The sequence below is a fragment of the Rutidosis leptorrhynchoides genome, chromosome 5 (genome assembly GCF_046630445.1).
Source record: "Rutidosis leptorrhynchoides isolate AG116_Rl617_1_P2 chromosome 5, CSIRO_AGI_Rlap_v1, whole genome shotgun sequence".
Lineage (NCBI taxonomy): Eukaryota > Viridiplantae > Streptophyta > Magnoliopsida > Asterales > Asteraceae > Rutidosis > Rutidosis leptorrhynchoides.
The window spans coordinates 100,755,945-100,764,923 of record NC_092337.1 but is presented as its reverse complement, the minus strand read 5'-3'; positions in this window follow the sequence as shown (position 1 = coordinate 100,764,923).

The following is an 8,979-nucleotide window of genomic DNA, read 5'->3' as shown; positions in this document are numbered from 1 at the left end:
AAAGATATTTTCATAACTATTCTTATCTGAAATCATTAATCTCTTCGTGCTATCAGTGTTACATCATATAAAAACTGTTAGTTTCTATATTCTGTAAACTTTCGAGCTTATAATATGAATGTTATTGAAGTAATATTGGGAACTGATGCATGAGTTTGTATAATATAATGACACTTGATCAACGTGATTATATTACAGTAAGTCATGCTGAGTTTCTAATGGGACGTGATGATTCACAGATCATAACATCATCATGTGCCATGTTACATAACTCTTTTATTCTACTTAACTCCTGAACAAATTAAGAAAATGTATTCTTGATGGTTCTATCTTCCGTGATGTTGATAAATTTGAAAATCAAATCGTGCTATCACGTTCCTTCCTGCTTAGAACATTATAATCATTTGAAACTCTATATCTACAAATTTTGGACCATTATTCGCTTGACTTAAAGTCGAAAAAAGAAAAACAAAAGCATGAAGCTTCGAAATATAAAGGAGAATATAAAGTCTAATAATAACACATAAATTACAAACCGTGTATATCGATGTTTATCACAACATAAAGACATGGGAGAATTAAAAACACTACAACCCCATGGGTGAAGTAGAAGAAAACAGATTCCTCCGGTAGAAGTTGGAAAAGTAGGATGATTGTTGCGATAGTTAGGGTAAGGACAAGGATCAGAACTGGACTAAGCATTTTCACAATCTTTTGGATGTATGAACTAAGAAAGAAAGTATAGGAATGGTGAGAATAATGGAAGGGAAGAGTTTAATTTATAATGGAAATATCAGACAGAGTAATCAAGGCAGATTGATAATGCTAAAAACGAACATATATTTCATAGCATTATCCCTCAAGAAAGACATACTTTTAGTTGCAATTGTTCTATTTACAAGTGATATTCGTTTAAATAATAAAAGGTGAAGACAAAAGACAGATTCGACGAATTGAAGACGCAAACGACCAAAAAGCTCAAAAGTACAAAGTACAATCAAAGAGGTTCCAATTATTGATGAGAAACGTCTCAAAATTACAAGAGAACAAGATTCGAAACGCAAAGTACAAGATATTAAATTATACGCAAGGACGTTCGAAAATCCGGAACTGGGACCAGAGTCAACTCTCAACGCTCGACGCAACGGACTAAAAATTACAAGTCAACTATGCACATGAATATAATATAATATATAATTAATTCTTAAAATTAATTTATATATTATATTATATTATATAAACCGTCGGCAGAAGAAAACAACAACATGTGAGCCTCCCCAGCTGGCCATGCGATCGCATGAGCTGAAGGAGCAAAACTCATGTGATCGCATGAGCCTCTTTTTCAGTTCACATGCCTATAAAATTCGCAGTTTGGAGCATCATTTAACACATCTTTTTCTCTTCATTCATCAACGTATATGTATATATATTTATATTATAATTTTAATTTTAATTTTAATTTCTAATAATAAGAGTATGTTAGCGAATGTTGTAAGGGTGTAAGTCGAAATTCTGTCCGTGTAACGCTACGCTATTTTTAATCATTGTAAGTTATGTTCAACCTTTTTACATTAATGTCTCGTAGCTAAGTTATTATTATGCTTATTTAAAACGAAGTAATCATGATGTTGGGCTAATTACTAAAATTAGGTAATTGGGCTTTGTACCATAATTGGGGTTTGGACAAAAGAACGAAACTTGTGGAAATTAGACTATGGGCTATTAATGGGCTTTATATTTGTTTAACTAAATGATAGTTTGTTAATTTTAATATAAAGATTTACAATTGGACGTCCCTATAAATAACCATATACACTCGATCAGACACGATGGGCGGGATATTTATATTTACGAATAATCGTTCATTTAACCGGACACGGGAATGGATTAATAGTCTATGGAATTATTAAAACATGGGTGAAATTATGTACAAGGACACTTAGCATAATTGATAACAAAGTATTAAAACCTTGGGTTACACGCAGTTGATATCCTGGTGTAATTATTAAACAAAGTATTAAGACCTTGTTACAGTTTAAGTCCCCAATTAGTTGGAATATTTGACTTCGGGTATAAGGATAATTTGACGAGGACACTCGCACTTTATATTTATGACTGATGGACTGTTATGGACAAAAACCAGACGGACATATTAAATAATCCAGGACAAAGAACAATTAACCCATGGGAATAAACTAAAATCAACACGTCAAACATCATGATTACGGAAGTTTAAATAAGCATAATTCCTTTATTTTCATATTTAATTTCACTTCTAATTATTGCATTTTTATTTATTGTCATTGTATTTAATTGCACTTTTAATTTTCGCACTTTTTAATTATCACAATTTTATTTTATCGCACTTTTATTTATCGCAATTTCATTATCGTTATTTACTTTACGCTTTAAATTAAGTCTTTTATATATTTAATATTTTAAATTAGGTTTTAACTGCGACTAAAGTTTTAAAAATCGACAAACCGGTCATTAAACGGTAAAAACCCCCTTTTATAATAATAATATTACTTATATATATTTGTATTTTTATAAATTAAAACTAATATAGCGTTAAGCTTTGTTTAAAAGATTTCCCTGTGGAACGAACCGGACTTACTAAAAACTACACTACTGTATGATTAGGTACACTGCCTATAAGTGTTGTAGAAAGGTTTAGGTATATCCATTCTATAAATAAATAAATATCTTGTGTAAAATTGTATCATATTTAATAGTATTTCCTAGTAAAATATAAGCTATTTCATATACGCCTCGCATAACATCAAGTATTTTTGGCGCCGCTGCCGGGGAACATATCTGCTAAAAATCCGGAAGCGCAACGCTAATATATATATAAAAAAAAGATTTTTATTAATTTTTAAGTCTACTTTTGTAAAAATACGTTTTTGTAAAAATACGTTTTAAATTGCAAAAATATAAAAAGAAAAACAAAAATTATAAATATTTTTAAGAGTTTGTTAAATATTTAAGTTTTATAAAGTTTCTTTATTTTTATTTTTTAGTATTTAAAAATATAAATTTTATTTAAATATTGTGTATTTTTTTTATAAAACAGAAAAACAGCAAAAATGAAAAAAAAAAAAAAAACAAACAAACATTCGGCCCGTAATGTAGCAGCCCAGACCGTGGCCCAAAAACTTAGCTCATGCGATCGCATGAGCATGAAGGCAATTTCTCATGCGATCGCATGAGAGTGTCAGACACGCCTGTTTTAACCTAATTCAGCATTACTTACGGGGTATTTTTTATTATTATTACTTTAACCCTAATTAGGGTTATATTTTTATAATATTTAGTTTTAATTTTATTATTTTATATATTTAGTTTATTTAGTTTAATTAAATTATAAAATTAATAGTTTTATTAAATAAATAATATAAAAATAATATTTTTATAAAAATTGTACTTTTTACAACTTTAAGTATATTTTTATATTTTGTTCTTTTTTTATTCGTTTTAGCGTAATATTTGTATTTTTCGCTCGTATTTAGTTTTAAATCATAGTATTTGCCATAGTTATTTTTATTTCTAGATTTTTAGGCTTTGCCGTAAAATTCCTTAAGTGCTTTTTCTTTAGACTAAGATTTTGGTGCTTTAGAATTTTGCGACGCTGTTCTAAGTTTTTAGTACCTTTTTAAGATATTGCCATTTGGGATATAGAATTCCTTGTAAGCTTTAATATTTTTAAACGCAACTTTTAATTCTTAGTTTTTAGTTCCTTTTTAAGTTTCGACGCACTACTTTCTTATTTTTATTTTTCGACGCCTATTATTTTTCAATCTTTTATTTTTCGACGTTTTTCGACGCGCTCTTTTTCTTTCTTATTTCTCGACATTCTAGTTTTTAGGACTTAGAATTTTCTTTATTTCTTATCTAAATTTCTTAAATTTCAACGAAAAATTATTTTAAGCGGTTAAATTGATAGACATCAAAATTTTCTGGTTCGTAGTAATAGTTGGATTTGTACGTGGACCGGGTTATTGGAGCCAAACAGTACTCAATTATATTGAGACCAAACGAATCCTGCCCCTCTGCTGCATCTTTTGGCTATTCGAAACGTGGGCAAAATCAGAAAAGTCTATTAATTGGATAACTTATATAATTTTTCTTTCTTTTTAAAAACTAATAAGATATTCAAGTGAATGCACCGAGCAAAACGTTCACCACCTTTTGTACGTTCACCACCTGTAACTCGATCAAGACATCTAGCAAATATTGTCGCCGTTGATTTTTCTTTAGAATCGTCATCCAGTCAACCAAGTACTCCAATTCAAATTTCCGATAATCCATTTTTTGAACCCGACCTCACAATTGAGAATCCGGAGAATATTCAGGGACAATTCATAGATCCTGAACCATTAATCTTTCCTCCGGAACCACCAATCATTCAAACAGAGATTGTTGAGGAACGAACCATTAAATCAGAATCCTCTAGTGATTCAGATTCAACAAATTCAATTATGGAGAATCTGGAACCTCTAAGTATGGAAGACCGAATGCGAGCTAAACGCACTGGCCAAGGTCACGCAATTACTCAACCTGACATAAATGCGCCAGATTATGAAATCAAAGGACAAATTCTACACATGGTGACTAATCAATGCCAATTTAGTGGTGCGCCAAAGGAAGATCCAAATAAACATCTTCGTACCTTTAATAGAATCTGCACTCTATTTAAAATAAGAGAAGTGGAGGATGAACAGATATATCTCATGTTATTTCCCTGGACTTTAAAGGGAGAAGCCAAAGATTGGTTAGAATCGTTACCTGAAGGGGCGATTGATACATGGGACGTTTTAGTTGAAAATTTTCTTAAACAATTCTTTCCGGCATCTAAAGCCGTGAGACTTTAAGGAGAAATTGTTACGTTCACACAAAAGCCAAATGAAACTCTATATGAGGCATGGACAAGATTTGGAAAGTTATTAAGAGGATGTCCGCAACATGGTTTAGACACTTGTCAAATAGTATAAATATTCTACCAAGGATGCAACATCACTACAAGGAAAGACATAGACATAGCAGCTGGTGGTTCTATTATGAAGAAAACAGAAACTGATGCTTACAAAATTATTGATAACACTGCTTCCCACTCACATGAGTGGCATCAAGAAAAAGATATCGTTAGATCATCTAAAGCAGCTAGAGCCGATTCTAGCCATGACTTAGATTCTATTTCCGCAAAGATAGATGCTGTCGAGAGACGAATGGAAAAGATGACTAAGGATATTCACTCAATACGAATTAGTTGTGAGCAGTGTGGAGGACCACATTTGACAAAAGATTGTCTCAGTATTGAACTAACAATGGAACAAAGAGAGAATGTTTCATATCTAAACCAAAGGCCTGGAAATAATTATCAGAATAATTATCAACCGCCAAGACCAATTTACAATCAAAACCAGAATTATAATTGAAATGTTCCATACAACAACCAACAAGGTCCTAGTAATCAACAAGTATCCAATAATACTTACAATCAGTAAAGACCTAATTTTCAAAACAAACCACCATAAACCGATGATAAAAAGCCAAATTTAGAAGATATGATGACGAAGCTAGTTGAATCTCAAACGCAGTTTTTCACATCTCAAAAACAAACCAATGAACAAAATGCTCAAGCATTTAGAAATTAACAAGCTTCTATTCAAAATCTGGAACAAGAAGTAAGTAACCTAGCAAGGTTAATAGGTGAAAGAAAACCGGGAAGTTTACCAAGTGATACAAATGCTAACCCCCGGAATGAAACAGCTAAAGCCATTACCACAAGAAGTGGTATTACACTTAAACCACCTGAAATACCTGTAATTTATGATGACACTATTCCTACTCCACAAGAACCACAACCTGAGCAAGATAAGGAAAAAGAACCGGTAGTTGAAAAGGTTAATGAAGATAACACAGTTAAGGCTAAACCTTATGTTAAACCATACCAATCACCACTTCCTTACCCGAGTAAAATGAGAAAAGAGAGACTTGAAGCCGAGCAATCCAAATTCTTGGATATGTTTAAACAAATAAATGTAAATCTTCATTTTATTGATGTGATTTCAGGAATGCTTAGATATGCTAAATTTCTGAAAGATCTAATCACAAATAGAAAGAAAATGGAAGAACTCTCGGCTGTTACTATGAATGCTAATTGTTCAGCAGTGCGGTTGAATAAGATACCAGAAAAACTATCTGATCCAGGAAGTTTCACAATTCCATATTTTCTGGGTAGTCTTAGTTCAATAGAAGCATTGGCAGACTTAGGTGCTAGTATAAATTTAATGCCGTATTCTCTATACGCTAAACTAGACCTTGGAGAATTGAAACCAACAAAAATAAGTATATAACTAGCCGATAGATCAGTAAAATATCCTAGAGGGATGATGTCAAAGCTAAGGGGTATAAAATACTATTGAAGTTTACAAGGAAACACTATTAAATACGATACAATTTTACACAAGATATTTATTTATTTAGAGAACGGATATACTTAAACCTTGCTGCAACACTTATAGGCAGTGTACCTAATCGTACAGTAGTGTAGTTTTTAGTAAGTCCGGTTCGTTCCACAGGGAATCTTTTTTAAACAAAGCTCAACGCTATATTAATTTACTTTTATAAAAATACAAACATATATATAAGTAATATTATTATTATAAAGGGGGTTTTTACCGTTTAATGACCGGTTTGTCGATTTTAAAACTTTAGTCGCAGTTAAAACCTAATGTAAAATATTAAATAAATAAAAGACTTAATTTAAAGCGTAAAATAAATAACGATAATGAAATTACGAATAATAAAAATGCTATAAAATAAACTTGCGATAATTAAAAAGGACGATAATTAAAAGTGCAATTAAATAACAATAAATAAAAGTGCGATAATTAGAAGTGCAATTAAATATGAAATAAAGGAAATTAAATATGAAATAAAAGAATTATGCTTATTTAAACTCCCGTAATCATGATGTTTGACGTGTTGATTTTAGTTTTATGCCCATGGGTTAATTGTCCTTTGTCCTGGATTATTTAATATGTCCGTCTGGTTTTTGTCCATAACAGTCCATCAGTCATAAATATAAAGTGCGAGTGTCCTCGTCAAATTATTCTTATACCCGAAGTTAAATATTCCAACTAATTGGGGATTCGAATTGTAACAAGGTTTTAATACTTTGTTTAATGAATACACCAGGTTATCGACTGCGTGTAAACCAAGGTTTTACTACTTTGTTAACAATTACACCAATTACCCTTGAATGTAATTTCACCCCTGTTTTAATTATTCTAGTGGCTATTAATCCATTCCCGTGTCCGGTTAAATGAACGATTATTCGTACATATAAATACCCCGCCCATCGTGTCCGATCGAGTGTATATGGTAATTTATAAGGACGCCCAATTGTAAATCTTTATATTAACATTAACAAACTATCATTTAGTTAAACAAATATAAAGCCCATTAATAGCCCATAGTCTAATTTCCACAAGTGTCGTTCTTTTGTCCAAACCCCAATTATGGTACAAAGCCCAATTACCCAATTTTAGTAATTAGCCCAACATCATGATTACTTCGTTTTAAATAAGCATAATAATAACTTAGCTACGAGACATTAATGTAAAAAGGTTGAACATAACTTACAATGATTAAAAATAGCGTAGCGTTACACGGACAGAATTTCGACTTACACCCTTACAACATTTGCTAACATACCCTTATTATTAGAATTATAATTAAAATTAAAATATAAATTATAAATATAAATATAAATTTTACGTATGAATGAGGAAGAAAAAGATTATGAAAATGATCAGATTTCGGTTTGCTTTATAGGGAGTTTTTCATTTTGGGGCTCCGCGACTCGCGGTGAAATCCTCTTCAAACTCCGCGAGTCGCGGAGAATGAATTTACAGCTCACACCCTTGGAGTCTTTCTCTGCCGACGGTTTTTATTTATAAATATAATATATATATAATTAATATAATTAATTATATATTATATTATATTTATATACCTAGTTAACTTGTAATTTTTAGTCCGTTGCGTCGAGCGTTGAGAGTTGACTCTGGTCCCGGTTCCGGATTTTCGAACGTCCTTGCGTACAATTTAATATCTTGTACTTTGCGTTTTGAATCTTGTACTCTTGTAATTTTGAGACGTTTCTTATCAATAATTGGAACCTTTTTGATTGTCTTTTGTACTTTTGAGCTTTTTGGTCGTTTGCGTCTTCAATTCGTCGAATCTGTCTTTTGTCTTCACCTTTTATTATTTAAACGAATATCACTTGTAAATAGAACAATTGCAACTAAAAGCTTGTCTTTCTTGAGAAATAATGCTATGAAATATATGTTCGTTTTTAGCATTATCAAATATTCCCACACTTGAGCGTTGCTTGTCCTCAAGCAATATCGTCTTGAAATACTAGAATCACTTCTTTATTCTTCACACTTTGTACATCAGTGATTTCTATACGGCGGTATAAACAATGGTAGTAACGATATGGTTTACAGTCCCACATGACTATAAAAATTTAGATCCATTAAGGAAATTGGATCTTTATGAAAACATTTGATTTTTTGAAAATTAAATCTAGTTTTTACCCTAGATAAGTTTTCCGGGATAACCCTTTACCGGTGTTTGCAAAATATTTTTGTGGGTTTGGTGGGTTTCAGAATTGAAAATTTTAGCTCAAAACTTGCTGTTTTGTGTCACCCACTTGCTAACCTTGTATTTGGAAAGCAACACGTCCAGTTTACTTGTCCCGTATATTACCTTTCGGTAAACTACCGTCCGGTTGAAAGGAAAGCGTTGAACAAGCAACTGTTAAGGCAATGTCCTCTGACATGCTTTTAATTATGGTCTATAACGTGTCGGACGCAATTACTATCCTTGGTAGGAGCAATAGTAAAGCTCACCCTTATAATTTTTCGGTATGGCACAAGGTCCTGTCTTTGACCACTATGCAACTAC